The sequence below is a fragment of the Topomyia yanbarensis genome, chromosome 2 (assembly GCF_030247195.1).
Source record: "Topomyia yanbarensis strain Yona2022 chromosome 2, ASM3024719v1, whole genome shotgun sequence".
In the NCBI taxonomy this organism is placed as follows: Eukaryota; Metazoa; Arthropoda; class Insecta; order Diptera; family Culicidae; genus Topomyia; species Topomyia yanbarensis.
Window position 1 is genome coordinate 291,697,108 of NC_080671.1, and position 27,717 is coordinate 291,724,824.

General features: G+C 38.8%; 1 protein-coding gene across 1 annotated transcript in view; it reads left to right on the forward strand.

Annotated features, from left to right (window-relative positions):
• Positions 1-27,717, forward strand: part of LOC131683270 (pyruvate dehydrogenase E1 component subunit alpha, mitochondrial-like) — a 191,959-nt gene that overhangs the window by 159,707 nt on the left and 4,535 nt on the right. The window lies entirely within an intron of this gene.

Genomic DNA, 27,717 nt, shown 5'->3' on the forward strand with positions numbered 1-27,717 from the left:
AACGCGAACACGAAATCCTAACAGCACAATCTCGATCAAATATTTACATTTTGTTTTGACGTTTCTTATCGCGACCGTATTGGTGGTTCAATGTGTGCGTGATATGAGTGAAAATTTTGGAGCTTTCATAGGGTTGCCAACTTTTTACCTACACTTTCGTTAAGTTTTGTGTGGCCGAAATATTTCGGCGTTAGAAACATAATGTAAAGTGGGAGTAGGGTAATGTAGGGTATGTTGTTTCAGTGTGTGTGATCATGTGGTCGGAAACATTCCGGCGTTGAAAACGCAGCTGAAATGAGGTGATGAAGTTTCTTGGGGAATTATTTTGGCAGATTTCTCACTGGCCGATGCATTTCGGCGTTAGAGTTACTGCTAGGGGTACGGATATGAGGTTATTGCGTTTTGTCGTTTCGAGATTTTTTGACCAAGAAATATTTTGGGGTTTTCTCGGAAGACAAAACTGTGCGGTAAATTGGATGTAGGGATACCTTTCCATTGAATTGGAGTAGTCCCGAAATCTGATGAGCCTGTTATTGTGTGATATGGAGTTATGCGTTTTGTCCATTTGAGAGTGTTGACCAAGGAATTTATTGGGGTTCTCTCAAAGGCAAAACAGTGCGGTGAGTTTAACGTAGGGATACCTTTCCATTAGATTGGAGTAGTCCCGAGGTTGAATGAACCTGTTATTTAAGGTTTCGTTATGTGTGTCATTGAGGTTTAATGTTTGTATTGTATGGGGTTAAGCTTGATCTTGAATTGAGAAATTTTAGATTCAATGCTATTTGGGAATTTGTATGTGCTTGAGTGTTTGATGTTTGAACCACCAATAAGGAAACGAAAGAGATGTCAGACCTACTCAGTATTTCTGTACTAGTTCTGAACCGATCATTTTGTAAATATTCTGTACATAGTAATCTTAAGTTACTATAAGGTGATTGCTTGTAATGTATAAGTCTTCAATGTGTTATTTTGCTTCTTCTTTACAGTTTACCGTTACGAAAATTTGGTTTTACTCCTTCAACCAAATTTTCGTAAAATAAGCTGGGGTGTTATGTGGCGATCACGTGTATCAGAAGTCAAAATAACTTCCAAATTCGGTAATTCAAGTTCCCTGTTGCAAATATGTGTTCACTTCCTCTATTCCGTAGGAGGAAGAATGAACACTAGGCGGCTAAAACGTACTATCCGCTCGCGCACGCACGTTTTCTCTTTCCCAATCTGTCTCACGATTGCACAAACTAGAGCAAGTGGTTGAGTTTCGGTCGCCGAACGGACCTCGTTGTCGTTGTCTTATCAACCGCCTGACCAGTAAAAACTATGTGAACGCAAGTGAGGGTATTGGCGCGTAATGGTATGGTGCAAATGTTTCGAGAGGGAATGAGATAGCGATTCAGAATCAATTGTCCAAGAAGTTCGTTTTTCGAAATACGAGTTTTACTTCGGTAAAATTACGTACTTCCGGGTATCTAGAACCAAAAATCGTTTATCTGAGGGTTTTAGGAATAGCTTCTCATCCATTTCAATCTAGACCGTGAAAGAGGTTAGAGTGCGTGTTTCTTGATTTTGTCCCGCGGTGTGTCGAATGGTTTGTCCAGTTAAAATATGAGATGTCTTTAAAATTTAGTATTTTTTTTGCTATTAGGTGTTGCGTTAAAGTCTAGAAGTAGGAAGTGCGGATAATTCGTGTGCGTTAGCTGAAAATTAAAAAGGTAACATACAATGGTACTCTATAAAAAGAGACAATGAATTCACGGCATCGAATAGCCGTGCGACGGCTTTTATTCTACCGTTTAGATTGGCACTATTCATCGGCCCGCCACACCGCCCTTCGCCCACCGACGCGCTCTAGACCCACGCGCTAGTTTGGAAGATTCTGCCGCTACAACCAAATAAGGCAGAAGTGCGACGGTTTTACATCGTTTGCTCAACTGAGCTGCACGTCACGACCATCCGGTGTGTACGTAATTTGTTGCTGGCAGCGTGTCCGGCGTACCGACAGTGCCAGCAGTTATCCATCCTGTACGCAGAGGAACATCTGTAATCGTCCGGTACATCCTTAATCGCCGCCTGCGCAGATTCATCACCGCCGGTGTAGATACATCACCGCCACCGCATCGCCGCATCGGGACAGTCTTCGCAGTAGTGCGAATGTGAGTGGGCAAGCAACGAAAAAGACTGTAAGTAGCACTATAAATCCATGCGCATGGTTCGTTAAAGTTTAGCCGATACACGCACCCGGCAAACTAAAGTTCGGCCACATTATGGCACAATAGCCCGGTAGTAAATAGCGATCGCTCCCCCGCACACAGTAGGGTACAAAACGAATATAGGCAACACCATGTTAGAAAATCCTAGGTTAAGTTTATGAAAATGCTAGAGAATTAAAATATACCTAATTATGTTAATTGTTGTTTCGGTAAATCATGTTGAGGTTAAAACTGTTGTGGTAGTCATGTTCCCATAGAGTTTACTGATTTGAAGAGGTATCTCATGTTTCGCGTCGTGTTAGTTTTGTAGTTTTTTGCGATCTTTACTCCAAGTGGGCTACTTGGGAATCTTAGCCCCACCACTCGAGTCTCTTTTCAGTTTAGTTATTTGGGTTTTGAGGCATTCTTCCAGTGATGAGACAATACGAGTGGTGTTCTTAGGTATTTTGGGATAGGAAGGTGAACTTCTCTGGGTTTATTCGGGTAATTTGATGCATGAAACTGAGGACCTCTCGATTCAGTTGCATCTGCTAGGTCGTTCCTCTAAACCTTCACTATATCGACCCGCCCTGAGGCTGGGTTTCTGGTCGGGCAACCCTAAAGCACGACAAGTGGTCCTCGAAAGAGGTGGCGCTTAAGCCATTTGTTCGGAAAGGTGGGACGATTGGGCAGATTGAATCCGTAGCAACGTCGTGCGCGCTACACCCTACCTTTTAAACCATTGCGTTGAACAAAGATGGGAAAAGCTGCTAAAATTGGTAGGGTGATAATAGAAACAGACGAAAATAGGCTCATTATCCTAGCGTTGAAAGCAGATAATCAGGATAGTATAAAATTTGCGACTATGTATAATTTTAAATATCGATGTCGATAATTATCGTTTTAAAAATGTATTGCCCATTGGAAATTTATCCGCATAAACTTTCTACTTTGACATTTAGTATAAAAAAACAAAAACAACTATTTTTTAAAGCTTCATTATCCATATCTTGGAAACTAACCAATAATAGAGATAAAAATGAAATTATTTGATAAAAACATTTTTTTAAATTTTATTGAGAAAGAACTCTAGAATAGAATCGAATATTTTGCACCCATTTTACTTGGAAGCGATTTCATGTTGTATCAGATATCAAAATTAAAATATTTATCTTATATCATGGTGTTATTGAGTTGGCGAATAGGATTGATTTTAAATTTTCCGAGCTTAGTTTTGTCTGATCGTTAGTTAGTATTTGCCCGAGGCTATTAAATCCTCGCTTAATTGAAACCTGTGTACAAGAAGTGCTCAACGTCGTTTGGCACAGTATAGCCAAGTCTGAATCCTCCAGCCTCTTGGATTCCCACCACATGATGATATCCGTATTCCACGAAGCACTGATCTACACCACGAACATTACACTTATATCCGCATCCTACGCAGCAGACAAAATCCCATTAAGGTTGCACAGAGAAAGCGCAAAATTCGCAAACGAAAAAAGCAGTTTTTTTTCCACACCGTATGTCAGATCTTCATAAAAATCAATCAGCAGTACTGTAACAACATTCTACATGGGAGTGGGCGTAGCGTATTGGTAAATCGATTGCCTTGTACGCAGCGCACCTGGGTTCGAGTCCCGACCCCGCACATAGGGTTAGAAATTTTTCCTAAGAGATTTTTCTAACCCGAAGAGGCGAATGACCTTAAGGTTAAAACCTCTATAATTGAAATAAAAAAAAAAAAAACGTTCTACATACGCTGATTGATTTTTATGAAGATCTGACATACGGTGTGGAAAAAAACTGCTTTTTTCGTTTGCGAATTTTGCGCTTTCTCTGTGCAACCTTAAAAAGAGAGGGAAACAATCACTCTCGCGCTCCACACTCTCAGCATTTTGGAAGAGGAATTCCAACCCATCTTCAATCAGTTTTGCGCTCTCGCCTTCCCTGTGTTATGCACATAACATCCTCTAGTCATTGAACAAGTCATCACCTCTGATGATAGGCGTGTTTCGAAATTCAACATTGGTCATCGATGACCAAATTGTTGAGTTAAACATGGCCGCCGCGATTTTTTTCGGTGAGCAAAAGAGAAAGTTTTGCTCTGTTGTCATACAAAACTTCGGATGCAACATTGCACGTTGGAGAGCTGCGACACCCATTCCCCTCTCGCTGCTGAGCGGCAAAGAGAAACTAAAAAATGCTGGTACCAGTGATGCCACATTTTATATTATTTACCGGGAATAAAAAAATCGGACTACTTTTTCAGAAAATTTGTACCGAAATTTACAGCAATAAGAAAGTTAATGCAACGTTTTGCTAGTTGAATAATGTTTGGTTAATTTGGGCGTTTTACATCAACCTTTCCAATCTCGCTTTATTTTTCCGTCAATAATAAATAATATAAAAATCAATGTATGTTTGTATGTATGTCCGCTAACTACTTCTAAACTACATGTCCGACCTTGATGAAATTTGGCATACGTATTCTTTCCCCCAAGAAGATGCTCATGGTATGTTTTTTTTGGGGGGGGGGGGGGGGTACACTGAGTTAAAGGGGGGGGGGGGGGTTGTTTTTTAGGCAAAGAATTATTTATATCTCCATATTCATTAGAATATGACATATGTATTTCTCCCACTGAGCCAATGGTTGATGGGAGTGGTCGACGAAAGGGGGAGGGGGGGGGGAGTGGGTTCTGAAGTAATCCTTATCTATTCATTCAATGTGATTATTAGCGATGAATTCAATTTTGACATAAGTATTCCTTCCACTAAGGAAATGGATATGGAGTGGTTTTTGTGCACGATGGGGAGGGTGAGAAGTGCCTTAGCCGAGGAAAGGGAGAGGGGGGGGGATGTATACTGAAGAACTTTTTTTAGCTATATATATTATATATGATTTGGCATAAGTATTTCTTCCACCAAGAAGATGATTGGTTTCGGAATCTGAAGGAGAGGGAGGGTTTCTGATGCAATATCTATCAATTACTTCAATAATCTAAAATTTTGTTGCATGTATGTTTACCAGCACATAGGTTAAAGTGCCTATTTTCACCATACTAAGCAGGGTGCCTCACTAATTCATTATTTTCTCGGCCTACAATTAATGGAATGCCTAAAAATTTACATCAACAGCTTTGCTTCGTTGTTAAGAACCAGTATAATAACACAAATGTGCTGAAAATAGTGAAATTCTGGTGTTTGAGCGCACCAAACACTCGAATCGAGTGGCCCTAATGTTGCGCTACCATTTGACTCAATGCGTTCAACAAAGATGACAGACACTTTAACCAACGGCTTCAAATGGGTAGGGTGACAATAGAAACATGGCGAAAATGGGCTCCACACCCTAAATGGAGCGGCAAAAATTTTTTTGATAGAGACCTATTACGCGAATGACAATATAATACTGATGAATTGCATGAATTTGTCGAAAATTAAATTGAAAATTTGGCGATCGCTTCATCTGAAGTTAAATCAACATTGCTGGATGATGGACGAACAGCTCTGCCCTAAAATAGCCACTAAATCTTGAGCTTGCGAAAAACGTTACTTACAATATCAATCAAAATTTGGGTGTAAGAAAAATGCTGAAAGAATGCAACACTGTTATATAGGACGAATTCACGATGACCCATAAAAGGAACCAATCGAATATTTGGTGGCGCGGTCGGCGATCTTTGTCAAATTTCACCCGTTAGTCGACACCTATACTAATGAAATCAGTTCTTGCTTAAGGGGGTAGGATTAGTGTTGAAAAAAATATCGCACACAAAAAAAATTGGCGATACCGAGAGTGTTAGTCTATTCAGTCCATAATGCAACATTTAAGCAATATTTTCATAAATGTTTTATGAATTAACTATGTGTATTCTTTTATTGAATGATTCTTAGAGTCACCTTCGCAGGTCAATTCACTAAAAAAAGTTAGATATATGGATTGGGAAAATGTTAATCGATGCAACAATAAATTGCACCATATTTCCACATGATTTTGTAAAATAACACAATCCGTTGAAGAATTAATCGATTGCGTATATTGACTTCAATTTCATACACTACTCCATCCAAAATAAAATCGATGGAAATTCTGTTACCCATATAAATCTATGGATTATCGTGTTGAATTGTTTAATTCATTCGATCCACCATGCTTTCAGGAGTATTGGTTTTATACGTAACCTACCCAGCAGTCTCCGTCAGACGAAGGTTTATATATTTAATCGAAAGAAAAAAGTTCTTTCTACGAATTTTTGCGATTAAGGAAGTTGGTTAAGGTGTAAATTGACCCAAAAATAGACAATAACTTTGTTGTTTCGAGAGCTACAGATTCATCGTTGTTATAAAAAAATGTGTATTTTATCGCTTTTAACAACTTTGTAGAAGACACTTTTAATAATAAAAAGAAATCGTAAAAAGTTATATTCGAAAAACTGTTTTTAAAGGGTCTATCACAAGCAAACGTAAATATCTTGCTACTGTTACTATATAGAGCTTTAGTATGTTCAGTAAAGTTTTTCACAATAATATTTTCTAGAACTTTACTGAAGACAGCGAGCTTCTAGCTAAATTATTTGGGGAAACACATTTTGTATCTCACTTTTAGGGGATTATTCACTCAATTTATTATATCAAAAGGTGCATCTATTTATATCTAGAAACTTCTTCGAAAAAATCCATCCTTCAAAAGTTATTGAATTTTGATCATGAAAACGTCGTTTTGCAACACTGTGCACCGCATGTGTTGCAATTGAAACTTTGTGTGCCTATTATATTAGTTACTGCGCAACATCGACCCACCACAACTGTGCTTTGGTTGAAAAATTTCATTTATGCGACCATTGTAACTAGAAAATATAAAGGAGCACATGTACTGCTACCTCGAATTCGAATGATACCAAGGGATTTGGAACGATTGTGTGTAGGAAAACAGAGCAATTTATTTAATTGTGCTCCATGTGGTCAAACTAAGAACATTGTCTATCAGCGAGAATTACAATAAGTTTCTTCTTTGTAACAAAAATATTTGTTATTTTTAGTATATTTAAAATATTTCGTTGTGTCCTGATAGGTGTAGCGAAGCGCACCGGGTTACAGCTAGTAATAAATAAAGAACAGTGAGTTCTTAGTGCAAAAATAATTTGTTCTATTGTTAAGGTCTCAATCATAAGTTCATTCGCCAGCAAATCATTTGTTTGGAATAGTCAAATTACAAAATATATTTGTATTACACACTAAAGAAAAACAGTTTCCGTAAAATTATATCCTATATACAATTTCTCATAATTACTTAGTATTAGGAATGTCAAATAAAACTATTGTTTTACCATTTTATTTCCAAAAATATATACCATGCTGTAGTTTCCTTAGACATCATTTTAATCTGTACCCTAATAAATATCTAATGATCCAAGAGCCTAACGACCTGTTCAGGGTATCATCCATACAATAGGCGCGTTCTTAAATCCACCAGCAACTCATCGGTATTTTGATGACTTTTTGTTGCGGGAGAGTAAAGCGACGCGTGCAACATAAACAAAGCTTGATTATGTTGCGCGAGAGAGAGAGAGAGAGATCATCACATCAGACAGCTCAACAATCCATCGTACGGTGAGGGCCGATGATTTGATCAACAAACGGCATCGAGAGGAAAGAGACTTTTAACGTACACATACCAATACACCAGTTATTTGGCATGCGCTAGTATTGAATTGCTGGTGAATAAGTTTTACTTAGCACTGCGTGACGCGTCAATGTGCTCTTGGGCTCGCATCTGGTAGGATGGTAATGGTTGTTAATTGATGCGCGCAGTTGTACGATAAGGCATTCAATTCAAGCTGCGCTCAAATACAGTTTTTCACTATTCTCGGGTTATTTTTGCTATTATCAGTTTCTCGGTGATGGTTTGGCCGATTATCACAAATGCCTCAAATTAAAGGTATATTTCCCTGCTACAAAATTTCGTACGGATCGGTTGTATGGTTCCGGAAATATAAACTGTTAATCTTCCGGTCACATAAAATACTCCATATAAGAAGGAACTAAAAAAATTCTAAGAAATCGAATTCGAATTTTGGATGACAAATGTCTTTAAAATGCATGAAACATCGAAATTTTAACCAAACCATTTTTGGTGTTTAGACCATTTGGGCATAAAGTATCCTTCCTATATATTATGCGAACATTATCCTGCTTCTCCTACCAGCTGATCAAGACGACCAAACTCAAACCGCTGATTACTGGCTCAAGTTTTCGATTTGGTCTTTTTCTTTTAGAAAATTTTAGAACTCGAATATTGATTTCTTTTCTTGTATATAGTTGTCATGTCATGTATAATGAAAATGTATTACACCCAGGTTTTTTTACGCGGGTGATACGTACCGCATAAAAAACCGCGGTAATTGGAAAATCCGCGTAAAAAATCGCGTTAGTTCAAAAATCCTCGTAAAAAATCGCGGTTATTTGAAAATCCGCGTAAAAGAATTCTCAACACAAGACTTTTATTATATTTTTAAAAGTTTTTTTGCGCGGATTTCGCAATTATCACGTTTTTTGCAAAAAATATGCCTAGTTCTTTTGAAGGCAACAGACTTAGAAGTTTTTTGGAAAGATGGAAGAGACGGGTCTGGACTGCTTTTGTCCCGCACCTCAACAACATGGGTATTTTCGGAATGGTCTTGCCGAGTAAGTGCCAGAAATTGATTTTTGGAGTCATTTTGAAATCCATGATGGCGACTTCCGGTTTAGCGAAATTCTCTACAACCCATGCAATATGGGTATTGTCGGAATAGTCTTGACGAGTAGGTGCCAGAAATATATGTTTGCGGCATTTTGAAATCCAAAATGGCGACTTCCGGTTTAGCGAAATTCGCTATAACCCAATAAATATATGTATTTTCGGAATGGTCTTGAAGAGTAGGTGCCAGAAATTGATTTTTGACGCTATTTTGAAATCCAAGACGGCGACTTCCGGTTTAGCGAAATTCGTTGTAACCCAATCAATATAGGTATTTTCGGAATGGTCTTAACGAGTAGGTGCCAGGAATAAATAAATAAATAAATCAGCATCTTCAGCGCAAGGTTGTGCATGAAAAATTGATTTTTGAAGCCATTTTGAAATCCAAGATGGTGATTTCCGGCTTAGCGAGATTCTCTACAACTTAATCAATATGAATATTTTCGGAATGGTTTTTGACGAGTAGGAGACAAATGTCGATGTTTGACGTCATTTTGAAATTCTATATGGCGACTTCCGGTTAACCGAAATTCCCGAATGAAAAATCTGGGCGATCGTCCAAAACATCCTCGAATATAAGATCTAATCATAAACCAGCGAAATGTAAAATATTTTTATGTGTGCATCCAGAAGAGTGCGGTGAGAATGGAAGTGAGAGAAGAAAGAGATGCCTGTAATGTGAGTTGGGGGTTTTAATTGATTCAAATTAAACACATTACTATAATTCAAGTAAATTCAACTGTTTAATTAAAGCTATTTGTACTTCCCATACTGATTGGGTTATAACGAATTTCGCTAAACCGGAAGTCGCTATCTTAGATTTAAAAATGGCGTCAAAAATTAATTTCTGGTACCTACTTCAAGACCATTCCAAAAATATCCGTATTGTTGAGGTGCGGGCCATAAAGAATCTTCCAGACCCGTGTCTTCCAGCTTTCCGAAAATCTTCTAAGTCTTTTGCATTCAAAAGGACTTAGAATATTTTTTGAAAAAAAACCGTGTTAATTTCGAAATCCACGCAAAAAATTAACTGCTAAAATTCTTCTAAGTTCTTTGCATTTCAAAAAGGATTTTTTTTTTCAGAAAAACATCTAAGTCTTTTGCATTAAAAAAAGGAAATTTATTTATTTCAACTACCATCAAAGGCATTTCGAACATCATTCTTCATTAGATGCACAATATATGTACCTATGTGAAAAACTGGTGCGAATATTATGTACTACTATTGCACTGGCGGATCGCATTCATTGCAATTGAGTGAGTTTCACTCAACCTATATTTTAACTAAAGATTAGGACAAATCCGACTGAAGTCCACGCTGGCACGTAGCCAGAAAGAAGGAGGGGGAGTCTAAAGGGTAACTCCGCTCCCCCACCACATTTTCGGGAATAATGATAAATGATCACAAATAAAAAATAATAATAATTCCAAACAAGCGTGTTTTCAAATTGATGTGAAAATGATGTAGAATCAATTAAGTAGTAGATTGAGCATTGGCAAAAACAAATTCTTACATTGGCGATCCTGCCGGTTATTGTAAAAAGAATCCAGTTAGAATCCCCCACGCGGTAACCAAAATAAGGAGAGTGAAAGCGTGTAAACTGAAAGGCTTCCCAAAAACAATATGGCGACTCGAAAGAAAAAAAGAATTGAAATCATATAAACCACGTGCCTTTTCATACTAGCAAAATTGCTGCTTGGTTGCCTGTCATGAAAAATGGCTGCTTTGTAGCCTGCAAAGAAAAAACTCATCAGCCGCATGCATATATTATATTTCGGAAAAATCACCTTAGGGGCCATCCATATACCACGTGGACAATTTAGGAAAGGGTAGAGGTCACGAGAAAGTCCATGCTTGTCCATTGGGATGGGGGTGGGGGTATGGGTAATGTCCACGTCGTCATATTTTTGTCTTTTATATAAAAATGAAACAAATTTGTATTGTCATTGATGTGAGCGGTTATATTCAATTTTTTCAAGATTTTTAAATAGTCCAAGTGCTTATAACAGCATAGTATGTGCGTGTGCATCACGTGTGAAAATTGAAAACATCTATGAAGACTATCATCGAAAAAATCATAAGAACTCGCACGAAAAAGAATCAGATTTTTTTTTATCTAAATCACTTGATGCAATCATCTGTAACATGGTCTAATCACATTAATTTTGGATTTCATAGCTAGAGGTTGAAATTACGAACCAATTCAAGAATTCAAAGGTTATTTTGTGATGAATCTTTGAAATATAAATATAAAATATCACAAGTCGTTGAGATTTGAACGATTTTCATGAGGTTTGCTTCATATTAGTCTTCCACATGGGAAAATTTTCTAAATCTCATTTTTATGAAACTACCCATTTTTTTGAAAGTCCACATGGACACCGTAGGGAGGGGTAGGGGTTTAGGAATTGTCCACACTTGTCCACGAGGGGGTCAGAAAAAAGGTTCTTTGTCCACGTGGTAAATGAGCGGCCCCTTATAGTACGCCACATCGCAATTGAATAAAAAAAGCTCGCGCATAAATATCAGCAAAAAAAACCTTGCCGCAATGAAAACTGGACATGACGGTTCGGGACAACCACATTATATTCAAATCACAAAACAAATACTTTTCCTTTTGTTCTAGCATAATGACATCGCATAATTGCATATAATCATTCGTAAGACTAAAACATGGCCGCCACCATAAAATATTACCGCTACAAAGCTTGGCATGGTAGATCAGAACGACCGCATTTTATTCAGCTAAATGCCTTGAGCAACACGATTTTTTGAGCCATTAATGCATTGCTCGTATACGCACACCAGCGTTAGCAACGACGAGCCAAAGGGCTCATTGATCGCAGCAACCTCGACCGGCCATCTTTTTGCTTACGATCGCCTCACAGGTAAGACGTGCTCCTGTTGCTCTCATTTAAGTGTAATACCGTGATGGGAGATTTTCAAGCAATACAATCAAATTCTCAAATTTTGGTCTACTTGGTTTATGAATGGCCCCTTGTCTCTCTGGTCGTGACAATTTGGTGTATACAGTGCTACCCAGCGGTGAAAACACGACCCATGGGCTTTTCCAATGTAAATTATTAAAAACGGTTCACCGGAAGTTGCCATCTTGGTTTTCGGAATTGCGTCCAAAATCGATCTCTGGTATCTACTCGTAAAGCCTGTTTCGAAAATACCCATATTGATTAGGTTAGAGAAAATTAAGCATTTGCCACAAAAATGGGGTAAAATAAATAAAAACAATTGTGGTGAACGTTTCAGTGGCATTCAATTTTTGAACCACAATATAAAATTAATTCACTTCGTAAATATTCTATGGGCATACTTTTTCGATCGATCTGCTTCTTTCTATAACACTAAGCAAATGATCAAACAACTTTTAAGCAGGTTTTCACTTGTTCAACAAATATTTGGTTGTAGTACAGAACCTACGAATCAATTGTCGACAACCGACCACTTTCCCCTACCTACTACGAAACTATATGAAGTGAAACAACGAGAAAAATGTTAGCCTTCGTTAGGTGTAACATTTTTGTAACGAATAATTTCGAAATTATTTTAGGCCATATTTAAATGTTTTTGAAACCAAATTGTTTGTTAGAAATTCAGAGTTTGGTAACTATTACTGTCTTTGATGCAGTTGGCCAACAGGAATCGGTGCCGAAGTGTATCATGTGTGGCCTCAATAATACTGTACAAAGATAATGTGGTCAATCGATAAAACTGATTCAAAACCTTTGTAATAATTTTTAAAGCATGTAGAAAATCACAACTAAAATAAGATTGAAACTTCATGAATCCAGTACTAAAACTCGGAGAGTTTTTTCGGAAGCATTTTTAGTAGATTTACTAATATTAATATATACTGGTGATTGGATTAAGGTCCATATAAGTTCTAAAATATGAATTGACCAATTTTACACAAACTCGAATTCAAATTCCAATTCGTTCCAATTAAAGTTAAAATATTCCTTTCGACAAAAACAACACCACATTCAATGTAAAATATGTGAATTTTACATTCATCAAGCAGTGACCGCTGGATTATTCTTTGTTCTGGAACTCTGGGGACTCTCGAAAGTATTTTCAAAATTCGCATTGCAACTAGCGCTTAAGGTACCGAAGAGGGGCAGTCGCTATATATTGTATTTAAACACTAAAGTGTGTTTTTAATTACGCAAGAGACCTCAATATATTTTACATTCTCGTGTTCGATGATTTTTTAAGACGGGTCAGAAAACGTAGAAAATGGTCCCTTAAGTGATTGGTATACATCAGCAACATTGAACGTATTATTGTTTGAATTATTTTCCAACAGTAAATATGCTGTTTGTTTAGGCTTAGGCGCTTTTCTGATCTAACAGGTAGGGTGATAATAGAAACAAGGAGAAAATCTGCTCATTACCTTATATGTTCATAAAAATACACAGACATTTTCCAGTGTCAACGAAACAAGCAGATTGGAAGCCTGACCATTAATTTTGTACTACCGACTTTCACTTTTTCCGCAACTTTTTACTTTTTTTTTACTTTTTACGCAGCCGAGCTAACTAAGATCTCAGTACAAGTGACGTTTGTTTTGCTGAAACTCGGAAAGTATATCACTGAAAATCAGTAAATTGAATCAACGTTGCTGAACTATCAATTGAAAAAAGTTAACTGACCGGAAAACACCGAACTGAAGAAGAGATATTCAAATATTGCATCTTCAAAATCACGAGCGATTTTGAAGAAACTACTTACCACAGAATCAAACTTAAATTATAAATGCTAATAACAGTTTTGGTTTCATCTCAATTAATGCCTGAAGCATCGAGACGAGTACATATAGACCTTTTTAGTAGACCCAACACGAAAAACACTCAAATAGCTATATAATTAGCTGTAGGAAGCTGAAAAAATGCATTTAAAGTATAGTCCATAAAGGAAGAGTATTCTGATTGCAATTGAAAAGCGAGATAGTGAACTTGTTCTTTGTTTATTGTCCTATTTTCGGAGTACGCAACAACGCTAAAGTGTTAGCTGGTAAAGTTCGCGCCATCTTCCCATTAAACAGGCAGAGCGATACGCCACACGTAGCAAGTGTTTAGGATAAGCAATTTATTAACTAAAATATACAGAAGATGCGCATGAGTTGCCCAGGCCAAAAACAGGAAAAAACGACAGGCACAAGTCCAATCAGTTTCTAAACTGCTCACTCGACAGACACGCAGCAGCGATGCCAGATTCTCGCGACATTAAATCCGTAGATTTGCTCTTCAGTCAACAAAGAAACAAAAGTATTCCAAATTAGGTTTTACACCAACCGACATAACCCCACAAAATTATGAACTTCGTTTGACAATTCTCGGTGATTTGTTTACATAAGAGTTACGTGAGTTCGAATGTGACAGATGAGCTTCACTTCATTCAGCAAGAGTTCATTCGTGTCGTCATCTTGCAGAACTCAATTAGGTTCTATACGGACACAGTTAACCTCACTTTTCTTGACAGTTCACTTGTACTGTTTACATGGACTTAGAAATTTTTTGTGGACGACTAGATTCGCTCGAAGCAATTCGCAAAAATTTTTTCTAAGTCCATGTAAACAGTACAAGCGAACGGTGAAAAATTAATACTTGAATTCATTTGTGACGTCAGCGTAAAGTATTCAATACTGTTTTTCACCCCATTTAGCGATTGTGTGCCAAAACTCAATTCCAAGTTAAAGTTATATTCATTAATGAATTAATATTTAGTACTCTACAAATGCTTCTTACTAGTAGGCAGCATTTTCAATACACTACAGCAGTAAAAAGCATTTTTAAAATAGCAATCCAACCGACTTAGTTATGACGCACTGTTTAGGCCTATTTGTAACCTTAAAATTAGCAATGCTGAAACATTTCACAATGGATGAAAAGTATTTTTTTTTAGTTCTTGGGGCATATGATACAAATGATTTCTGTACAATTCAATCCACATTGTCCTTGTAAAGCTTCAAATTTTATATGACAATATCTATAGAATTGTTCAGTCTAGTCGAGGGTTCTAACGTCGCTGATGTTGTTCGTTCAGGAACCAATCTTGTTAGTTCTACAGTAAGAATAAAAGCTTTCAAAATATTTTTATGCCAGTAATTGTGAGATATCGTGATATTAGTTTCGTTCCTTTGCACAACAAATTCGTATCGCACCTTCGAGCGTTAGGGGAACATGGGGAGACTTGACCAGGTTTTCAGCTAAAACTGCATAAATCTCTGAAAAAGCCTTCAATCCCTCAAAAGTCATTCAGATATAATGCGCAAACAAAGTTATTGCGCGTCTTCATGATTTTTTGCAGAATTTTTAATTTAATTTTTGAAAAGTTACAAAAGTTTTTCTGTGATCGTTTTTTCTGGTCAAGTCTCCCCATTGCGGGGAGACTTGACCAAGGCGTGGGGAGACTTGACCAAGAGAATTTTGAAAAATCATAACAAAAAATAATGACATAAAACATACTGTAATTTTTTTCCCTATTGTCGAGATCCTTAGGTAGCAGTAAAAAATATAAAAGAGTTGCATTTGATAAATTTTGATTTTTTTTAATGCATTTCTTTTTAAGGATTAACTGTACTGCTTGCATTGCATGTGCACACGTCACGAAATAAGTCCTACTATTGCTAACTTTGTTTACAAATATTAAAATATAAAGACTTATGTTTGGGGTGGGATTTTTTTATGGCGTGATTAACATTAACAGTAGATACCAAAGCATAACAAATATTAGGAATTTTGCATCTTTCTTCAGCTGATCGCCATTTGGTCAAGTCTCCCCATAAAATCTTGGTCAAGTCTCCCCAACATTAGTTATTGCGTTCAATGTCATGCAAGTTCTAGTAATAACTATTCCAATGTTCCAGTTTATGTAAAATCATTTCACTGCTTCACAAGGATTAAGATACATTAATAGTAATTAGTAGTCGAGTAGATATGTCCATACAAAGTTTGATAAAAAATTACATCATTTAATGTAAATTTATTAATCACGTAATATTTTCTGCAAGGAAAGGATTTTTCACTCCAAGCTTTTAAAATTACCTTAAGGGATCGAAACAAGTGTAAAAATATTTTTGAAAAAAAATTGAGAATCGAATGGAAGACGCCATAGCCGAAAATAGAATTTTGCGCTTGGTCAAGTCTCCCCATGTTCCCCTATATGGAACAACAAATTTGAAATCCCATCGCTTGGTTTCAACCGATTTAACCCATTATAACCCAGGGGTTTCAAAAAATGTGCCAAATGCAGCGATATCTTCAATTCCACCAAAAATGTATCAAAGATTATGGGAAAAACTAAATCACCGCTTAAAATGTTTTTGAGAATGAAAATATCTCGTGCCAACAATTTCGTACGCTTAAATAAAAACAACAAATTTTAAGTTGTTTGACATATTTCTTCGGATTTTCTGATAGACAAGACTTCTTTTACACCTGTAGGAACGTTTTGTCACATAATGGAATTACTAGCACGAATTCCAACAATAATATTCAATTAAATGTATTGCTTACTTTTCAGCCGCCATTTGCCCCAACTATACACGTTTCAAAAATGTAAACAAAATTATGAAAAATGGCAGTTGTCTTGTTTCACAATGAAATATGAGCATGGGGCATATGATACAAATGATTTCTGTACAATTCAATCCATATTGTCCTTGTAAAGCTTCAAATTTTATATGACAATATCTATAGAATTGTTCAGTCTAGTCGAGGGTTCTAACGTCGCTGATGTTGTTCGTTCAGGAACCAATCTTGTTAGTTCTACAGTAAGAATAAAAGCTTTCAAAATATTTTTATGCCAGTAATTGTGAGATATCGTGATATTAGTTTCGTTCCTTTGCACAACAAATTCGTATCGCACCTTCGAGCGTTAGGAGAACGTGGGGAGACTTGACCAGGTTTTCAGCTAAAACTGCATAAATCTCTAAAAAGCCTTCAATCCCTCAAAAGTCATTCAGATATAATGCGCAAACAAAGTTATTGCGCGTCTTCATGATTTTTTGCAGAATTTTTAATTTAATTTTTGAAAAGTTACAAAAGTTTTTCTGTGATCGTTTTTTCTGGTCAAGTCTCCCCATTGCGGGGAGACTTGACCAAGGCGTGGGGAGACTTGACCAAGAGAATTTTGAAAAATCATAACAAAAAATAATGACATAAAACATACTGTATTTTTTTTCCTATTGTCGAGATCCTTAGGTAGCAGTATAAAATATTAACGAGTTGCATTTGATAAATTTTGATTTTTTTAATGCATTTCTTTTTAAGGATTAACTGTATTGCTTGCATTGCATGTTCACACGTCACGAAATCAGTCCTACTATTGCTAACTTTGTTTACAAATAATTCCACCAAAAATGTATCAAAGATTATAGGAAAAACAAAATCACCGCTTAAAATGGTTTTGAGAATGAAAATATCTCGTGCCAAAAATTTCGTACGCTTAAATAAAAATAACAAATTTTAAGTTGTTTGACATATTTCTTCGGATTTTCTGATAGACAACACTTCTTTTACACCTGTAGGAACGGGATTTTGTTATTGCCATCTGGCCACTTATTCTTAATAGTTATTGGTGATTGTGCTATCCCTAATCTTTGTTATATTGTTCGTTTATATAACGCTATTCAATGCGGAGCCATTGCCTTTTATATATTTACAACAAAGTTAAAGATTTTTTCAATATGCTAGCATTAATTCCCTCGCGCGCAATTAACTATTGCGCGCGGAGCTTTTTTACGTTGTGGGGGGCATTTGTAGCAATGCCTGACGGTCATTAGGTCTGCTTCTTTGGCCGTCACTACGTCCATGCTAACAACGCAGCAGTTGCCTTGAATTAAACGGTCGGTTGGCTTTGTATGCTTCTTCGATTTGCTGACTACGGTCGTGAAACCTTCCGAAATGTCCCACATCAAATTGCACCACGGAACAACGCTGTAAAAAATTACCTATTTTGTCCGATTCTTTTCAAACTTTCAGACAATGCAATATAACCCATTAGTTAGTTTTTGGCATATTTATTTTATTCAACTACAACACCACAACCTTACGCTCGCACATTACGCTTAACTCCCCTCATTAGTTTCTGTACAACATCTAGCTGCAGCTTCTCCTGTACGGAAACCCATTTTTTCTTCATGTCTTCCTCAGTTTTGACCTCCTTGGGATGCTTCCGTAGTGCCTGCTGTATTTTTCGATGGGCCTTAGTTCTGGTTCATTTCCTTGGGTACAAAAGTAGCCCAGTTGGCTTCGTACCATTCCAGCACAACATTTGAACAGTGGCTCGAAGCTAGATCCGACCAGAAGATCGTAGGACCCTCGGGTTGTTTCAACAGAGGAAACAGACGCTTATGAAGACACTCCTTGAGATAGATAGATTGTTTACAGTCTCGGTAGTCAGGAAAGGCGTACTCCGTTTGCCACAAAAGCAAATCGCTTGACAAATCATGTATATATTGGCAAACTTTGAAAGTTTCTCCTTCCTTACTTCCTCCGGAACATCAAATTTGTGCTGGGTGATGAAGAATAGTTGCCCCGGAAGCTACAGAATGTCCGCCTTGACGCAAGTCTTATCATCCATGATGAGATAATAAGGCTTCGTCAGGATCTAGGTGTACAGTTTTCGCGTCCATGACTTTCCCACCATATTTTTCCGTTCGTCACGATTTGGAGCCTTCTGCACTTTGTACTTTGTCCCTCGCGGTCTTTGGCTCTCTGAACCAAAGACTTGGACAGATTCAACTTTTTGGGCACACCCCTGACCGAAGCATTGGATTACGCTTAAACTCTTTCGCTACACGCTTGTGATCCTGACCACTAATAGAACATCCATTCTACCTGCATTTCTCCTTCCATTCGATGCTCACAGTTTAGTAGTACCTTTTAATCATACGACTCACGGTTCATTGCATAATTCCCAATTGTTTTCCGATGTCCCGATGAGTGTCGCAAAATGAATTCGCGACGTTGCTTTTCGTTCCAATTTTCTAAAAACTGACAGCTAAAGACGCTGAATTACTGAATAAAGCCTCGCCATCTTATCCCAACTAAATAAAATGGTTTTCTGCAAACTAGCACCACTGTCACAGCGTTAACTTTTGTTGACTCGTATACTACAGTTACCGAAGAGTTGCAACGTCGATAATTTTTTCATCATGAAGTGCTGTGTGAAGTTTTGTACCTATAAAACTACCGCCGGTTTTAAAAATATTGGTTTTTTTCGCTTCCCGGTAAACTACAACCTCCATGCGGAATGGGTTCGGTTCTGTGGTTTACCAGAAAATTACATCATAACGGATAGCTGCAATGGTTAAACCAGCTTTTAGTAGGCACCGTAATGATAAAAGTTATATGTTTTATCTTGCCTTAGAGATTCGATTCAGAAATTTATTCCAAATATTTTAACTCACTGTCACAATAGTTTCCAAAATTCATTAACCAGATTGCAACATTTGACAAGTCTTCTGCTCGATTAAAATGACACTGACAGGTTTCGTGCTCGATGGGAATGACACTGACAGATAAATGGTAAACAAACGATTGACGTGACGAGTCTTTATCCAGAGGGATTCAGCGTCGTTCTGACAGCGATAAAAATATAGTGTGTAACGAGGTTACAAATTTCCGTTTCGAATAAAAAAAAGACGTTGAACAAATTTAACGTCGAGTACAGCTTTCATGATCGCCGTCACGTTCCAGGTCTCTGCCCAAGTAACAATTGTGGTTTTATAGCATGCTTCAAGTGCATTCTAGGTTTCAAGAAGGTCTTTAAGTCAGTCTACTTTCTACTTCTGCCGCAGTCAGACGTACAATCGAGCCAAGTGAACAACAGGCCTCTCGATCTAGTGTGCATTGTCTCGAGAACAAAGGAAATATCGGATTATTCTTGTCATCATGAGTAAAGTTGACGAAAAAGCGCTACTCCGACCCAACGCTGCGGTCGTTGACTTTAAATTTTGTTTAAAACGACCGAGTTTTAGTGAAGTGGAATACCTTCTGAAGGTAAAAATGCAACTTAGGCTTGCGGAAGTCTTGTACCTTCAGTATCATCATCTTCGCAATGTAGTGTTAATATCATTCAACACGTTAGCACAAGCCGAGCGTTTCGTTTTGAAGAACAACTTAAAACACGTGGTTGAAAGTGACAACGTTGGAATTAAGATTCCCGTATACATTGAGAATGATTATATTGATGTAAGGTTATATGACCTATCACCTCGTACCCCTCCTGAGCCAATTGCAAAATGCATGTCGCAATACGGAGAAGTAGAATCCGTTACACCTGATACTTGGAGAAACTTCTTCCCGGGTACTCCTAACGGCGTTTTTGTAGTGAGGATGCGGGTTGAAAGGCCTATACCCTCCTACTTGGCAATAAAACTCAATACTCACGGAACTACAATTATGCAAACTACGCTATGCACCCATGAGGGGCAAACGCCTACGTGCAAGTATTGTAATCAGACAGCTCATCGTGGACAACCTTGCGCGGAAGATGCAGAGGAAAATGCATCTCAACCGATTGCCAACTCATCTACGGCAAACCAACCTAAAACAGAGTTTTCAATACCAATGCCTGAACCACAAACGGTGGCCAATTTTGTGGCAGCTGTTCAGACCATAATGACAACCGCAAAAGAATCATCAAGCACCCCAAAAGCAACTGTAAGCAACATCGGCAACGAATGCAGTAACAATGACGACGGATTTACAATGGTCAACAATAAGTGCAAGAAGCAAGGGAGAACATCTGATCCCGGACACCAAGCCAGCTTCGACCGGGACGTGAAAAACAAGAGAGAATTGAATGACCCCCCTGACGCTGTTTGCCAGCAGACCTCGCGAAAAAAGGTCTCCGCTCGCAATAAAAAGTTGCGCGCACGAGATCCAACTAATTAATTCTTGTTGTTGTTTTCTTATTTTTATTTTTACATGTATTGTAAACGTATAAAAGATCCACGGCTCCGTTAAGCTACCGCTATGAGCCGTGTCAAATAAACGAATTAAATAAAAAAAAGGTCTTTAAGAGTACCATAAAACCACAATTGTTACTAGGGTGATACCTTTGGTTTTGCTGTAGGGCGCCAGGAAAAGTCAACTCGGCGATTTTCGATTGTCGGTTCTGAGCGGATGTATGCTTCCGAAGGTAAACGACTGGGCTCGGGATCGATCGTAGTTTAGAGCAAAAGACTCACAGTAGAAATGATCGTCACTGATAGTTTGACTGGTGAAAAGGAAGGAAGCTAGATAGAGGAGTGAGTGTAAAGTCAGGTAATAGAAAAAAAAGAGTGAAATCAAGATTAGCAGCGTCGAAAGCAAGCCAAAAGTTTAGCGAATTATTGTATGAAAAGTAAGTGATTGATCTGTACATGTAAACGTCTTTATTATAAAAATATTTTATTGAGTTCAACTTACGGAAAAACGTGGTGCAAAGAGCCCGCCGAAACTAGCGTCGGGAAGAATCGAGCGCCGGCAATTGGTAATTATAATTAGAGCCATGTGTTCGGAGGTATTTTAACAGTCTGGAAATTCGGTCGAAGTTTCTCCTTCGATCGAAGGTGTACCCTTAGGGCACGAGCACGAAGTCAACTTTCCGTGAAACCCCTCGCAAACTGCCTGCGAGCACTTTCTCCGGGCGACACGAACGGCAACGTGACGTCACACGATATGTTGGCGAGTTATGTTGCAAAGCATTAGACAGCATCCCCTTTTCACCTCACCACCAGCTCACCACTCGGTTGGTGTCTCGGATAGGTCCGCCATCGCCACAAGAGGGCCACCACAGCTTAGGTCAGACACGAAATCCAACTGTACATTGCGTATATCAACGTGGATGCATGCTGCAGTTGCACCGGTGCAGATCAACCGCCGAGGGAGACGCCGATGGTTGATTATTCGGATGGATTTGGGCAAGTAGGGTAGAAAATTAATTAGGTACAATACTAACCATAGATTAAGGGAAAAATAATGTCGACCTTTATACAATACATACGTTCTTCCAAAGCAAAATTTACCCGTGAATAAAATCCTAGAGTAGCATGAAATTGAGAGTGAAATAGTTCAGCTACACGAGTATTCCCGGTTTAACTTTGAAGTGTCGGTAGTTTCTACTTTCGGATATCGGATCGCTTAGTATAGGCTCTGGAGAGGGAATCCCACAGCGGTAACCAATCCACCCTACAGGTTGAAAAGGATTTTGGTAAAGATCATACTTTTAGTTTCGGAGTTTTGCAGATGTTTCGGTCGTGGTCGTTGGTCGTCGAGAAGAACTCGCCCTGAGGTCTCCCAGCCGAGCACGGGATCACCTTGAAAAACAAACCTCGCTCCTTCACGGCAAGACTAGTGCTTGCCTGGCGCTTAAGTGAAGGCTGTATTCGTTTTAACACGTCTTCAACCCCCTTCCCGTTACATTTGGCGTCCAACTAACGGATTTGGTTTTGATAATTTGTAAATAGTTTTGTAGTTTAAGTAAATTTAGTTTTTCCAGTTTGGTTTGAACATTGTGTTTTGGAGTTGGTTATGATTAAGGGATAAAAAGGAATAGGCTAATATAGTTTTCTCACATATTTTATTACTATTATTCTTATTACAAATAATTTTTACGGGAACCAACTTGGATTGTCTGAAACCGTACTAAGAACTAATTAGAAAAATGCACTCATTCAATTAAGGAAGGTTAGAATCCTACATAAATCCAGGTGATTTGTGTGCAGATGAAATTGAATATGAATTAAAACTGCGTTGCTTGCCAATTGATGGGTCATTGCACGCTAAGCGCCACAGACTGAGAATAGCACAACTGGAAGAAATTCGTAAACCTACCACGTTTCGGGTTAAAAAGACAATTGATCAAGAGTATGCGAAAGTTAAAGATAAAATTCAAGAACTAAAACATTTCATTGAAACATTTCCAGAACCGAAACATATTTCTCGCCTTAGACATTACAGGTTGCGAGTACTGCGTGCAAGTTCTATTACTCGAGAGCAAGTTCGCATAAAGAACGAATTGTTTGGTGAAATTGAAGCTTTGTTGGATAAATACGGAAACCCGGAAGACAGAAGAGGAAGCCAACCGCCTCCGAATCTTCGTTTAAATTACTCTCAAGACTCTCAAAGTTTCGGTCTGAAGAGGGACAAAAATCTCGACATGAATTTTTCAAATGTTTCAAGGATTAGGCCTATGAATAATAATTTGGACGGAAGGTCCGAGGAGCAGCACATGCTAGATGAAGCTGCAGGGGGTTATGATCCAAATATGGCGGATAGACAAGGTAGTTCTAACGAATTTCACCTGCCAGAGTTACGAGTGGTTGACCGAGGTCAGGTAGAATCCAGGGAAAATTTATTACCGCGTAGACAAAGCATGGAAAATTCTCAAGTAGGGCAGATGGACCAATGGAAAGAAGAAATCAGTAGGTATATCCAGCAAACATTAGCGACCCAGATGTCAACGATGATGACCCAGTTAGCACCGAGGATGGCGCAACAAAGGACGTCGACACCACCACCCCGCCCGACTGCACCAACATCACTGCCACCTTCACCACCTCCGCCTCCATCGTCACGGTCAACAACACCTGTACCAAGTCTTCAGAATTATGCAAACTCCGTTGCATCTCATGTATCTCATGCAGCGTACAACCCAGAGAACAACCCTTCGTGGTTGAACCGACAGTCCAACGAATGGCGAAACAAATTTCAGGTTCCAATCAACAAATGGAGAATTCACTTTAGTGGTGTTTCAAGGGGACCAACGGTAACGCAGTTCCTTAACCGAATTGAAATTCTGGCGAAGAATAATAGGGTACCTGAACAAGAGCTTTTAAGTCAGGCAAACTTCTTTTTCAAAGAAGGTTCAGAGGCAGAGGAGTGGTATTATACCTTCTGTAGCAAGTTTGATAACTGGCCGTCATTTAAGCACCAACTTCGTCTCAGGTTCGAGCAGCCAAACAAGGATAAGGTCATAGAACGTCAAATTTTGGATAGAAGGCAAATGCCACATGAGACGTTTAATGCGTTTGTGGCCTCGATAGAAAAGCTGGCGCAACAGCTCACAAAACCCATGCAGGAAGAGCGAAAACTGGAGATTCTCTTAGAAAATATGAGAGATAATTATAAACCATTCTTAACTATTTACAGAATAGAGCGGATTGATGAGCTAGTCACAATCTGTCACGGATTGGACAAATCAATGTATCGCAGCTATGCTAGTACCCCAAGGTACCATCGACCGCAACTAAACAACGTGGAAGAGTTTGAACAAGCGTGGGACGAAGGAAGCGAAGAAGAAGTACAGGCCATCAATAAGATGATTAGTCGGAAGAAAATGGCAGACAAACCAATAGAATCGGTCCCGGAGGCAGCAAATGCAAAACAATCCCCGGAAAATCAAACCGTTTTATGTTGGAATTGTCGTCAATTTGGTCATTTTTGGCGCAACTGCACAAAGCAGAAGAAAATATTTTGTCATTTTTGCGGTCAGATGAATTTCATCACAGCGAATTGCCCTAGTAATCATCGCTTTCCTACTTCCCAGCAGGAAAACGAGAAGCCAGAAAGATCGTAGGGGGTGACCTTTCTGTTGTGTGCAAACATCCTCCCACAACGTTGCCGTATGCTGAGCAAGTAGAAAACTCGTCCTTTTCTAAGTTCGCTGTTTCATTCCAGATCAACACAAAACCATGGAAATGTTCTCATATTACAGTAAACGTATTGGGAACACCGATAAATGCCCTGTTAGATTCAGGTGCGAGTGCTAGCATAATTAATTCGAAGGACCTAATTGAGAAGCATAGATTTAGAATCCACCCGATCAACCTGAAAATCAAAACAGCAGACGAAACCACGCACATCTGCGAGGGGGTCGTCCACATTCCATACACGTTCAATGGACGCACCAATGTAGTACCAACTTTATTTGTCCCTCAGATATCGAAGCAGCTTATACTCGGAATAGACTTCTGGGGTGCGTTTAATATAACTCCTACGATCACTGAGGGCAATGACATCCGGAGACTGTCCTGGAACGACGGGGAGCAGGATATATATTTGGTAGAAGACCACTTTGTTGAACAGCAAACCGCAATCGTATTGACAATTGTACCACAGGAATCCACCAAGGTCGAGGACGAACCGCGCGAAGACCTAAGCCTGGAAATACCATTCGCTGAACAACCTAAAAATAAGGAAATAAAAGAAGTTATTACAGCACATAAATTGACTGATGATGAAACCAAACAGCTGCAAGAAATAATTGAAATATTCAAAAGCACAAACGATGGGAGACTCGGACGCACAAAACTTTTGTCTCACAAAATTGACCTGATCGATGGTGAACAACCCAAAAAACCTCCGCAATATCGCTGTTCACCGCATATCCAGAAGGAAATAGACAAAGAAGTGCAACGTATGCAAGAGCTGGATATTATAGAGGAGTCCAACGCCGAATGGTGCAATCCGTTGCTTCCGGTAAAAAAATCAACGGGAGAATGGCGAATCTGTCTAGACTGTCGCCGGATTAACGAGATCACAAAAGATGTTGCATATCCTTTTCCGGACATGCTTGGTATTTTAGGCAGGATCGAAAAGTCCAAATACTTTTCTGTGATCGACCTTTCTAAAGCCTACTGGCAAATCCCACTCGACGATTCCAGTAGAGACTTTACATCTTTCCGGGCAGGTAAGCAACTCTTTCGCTTCAAGGTCATGCCATTTGGCTTAAAGAGCGCACCAACTACACAAACAAAGTTGATGAATAAAGTCTTAGGATTTGATCTTGAGCCATATGTGCATGTGTACCTTGACGATATAATCATAACGTCAAATACACTCGCAGAACATTTTCGCCTTCTAAGGCTTGTCGCAGAGCGCCTAAAGAATGCTAACTTATCAATAAGTCTGGAAAAGTCGAAATTTTGTCAGAAAATGATAAGCTATTTGGGATATACACTGTCAGAACATGGTTTAGCAATCGATAGCTCGAAGATTCAGCCAATCCTCGACTATCCTCTCCCAAAGAGCCAGAAGGACGTTAGGCGTTTTATTGGGATGGTCAGTTTCTATAAACAATTTATTGAGCACTATAGTGACTTGACTGCGCCTATTACTGACCTTCTAAAAAAAAGGAAAGGGTCCGATATACTGGACGAAAGAAGCAGAGGATTCGTTCCTTAGAATTAAGTCTGTTTTGACTTCGCCGAACGTATTAGCAAACCCTGACTTTAATCTACCATTTATTATTGAGTCAGATGCCTCGGACGTAGCAGTGGGTGCAGTTTTAGTGCAGGTTCTAGACAATGTAAGAAGGCCGATAGCATTCTTTTCGAAAAAGCTATCTGCAACCCAAAAGAAATACGCACCCACAGAAAAAGAATGCCTAGGAGTTATCTTGGCAATTGAGAAATTTCGGCATTACGTTGAAGGGTCAAACTTCACTGTGGTAATAGATGCCCAAAGCTTGATTTGGCTTCGGAAAATAAGCGCGGAAAAGGGTTCCGCGAAACTAATCAGGTGGGCCTTAAAGTTACAGCAATATAGTTTTAACTTGCAGTACAGAAAGGGATCACTAAATATTACTGCAGATGCGTTGTCGCGAGCAGTTAACACCGTTGAAATCCAAGATGTCGAGTATGAGAAACTGAATGAAAATATAATGAAGGATCAGGCTAAATTCAGTAAATTTAAAGTTTCTAGGGATCGAGTGTATAAATGCGTATCAGCTAGACTGACTGATTCGAGGTACGCATGGAAATACTTACCCCCCAGGCATGAACGCCTGCAAATTCTCCAAGAAACCCATGATGCCACCCACTTTGGCCGATACAAAACGCTCAAGAAGATACAAGAGAAATACTATTGGCCTGCAATGGATGATGACGTTAGAAAATACTGCCAAGGGTGCGAAGTATGTAAACGGACCAAATACCCCAATACGAACCGTGTCCCTCCAATGGGGAAGAAAAATTAGCTTCACTCCCATGGCAGACTATATCAGTTGACTTTGTCGGTCCATTTCCCAGATCGCGAAATGGCAATTCAGTCTTGTTGGTAGTAACGGACCTATTTTCGAAGTTCGTGGTCATCCAGCCACTCAGAGAAGCAAAAACTCCAGCCTTAGTGGCGTTTCTCGAAAATATGGTATTTCTGCCGTTTGGGGTGCCAGAAATACTTATTTCTGACAACGGGGTACAGTTCAAGTCGAAAGAATTCGACAAATTTCTTTAGCGTTATCACGTAACACATTGGCGAAACGCAAACTACCACCCAGCGAATAACCCAACAGAAAGGGTAAATCGGGTGATTGGTGCTGCAATTCGAACCTATGTAAAGGGGGACCACAGAGATTGGGATCGAGAAATTCAGAAGGTCGCGATGGCTATAAGAACTGCCGTGCACGAATCCACTTCGTTAACGCCATACTTCGTCAATTATGGTCGCAATTGTATCAGTTCAGGGTCAGAATATAAACACTTAAAGGAAGCAGGTGATAGCACAGATTACGAACCATTTGAATTGAACGAGAACCTTAAGGAAATCTTTATTAAAGTTAAAGAAAATTTACAAAAAGCATATTCAAAATATGCGAAACATTACAACTTACGGTCAAATAAAGGTTCACCATCTTATACCGTGGGTGAAACGGTTTTAAAGAAGAATTTCCTCCAGTCGAGCAAAGCAAAGAATTTCTCAGCAAAGCTAGCAGACCCCTTCTCTCTAGCAAAAGTGGTCGGAAAAATAGGATCAGCATGTTACGATCTCGAAGATATGCTAGGAAAT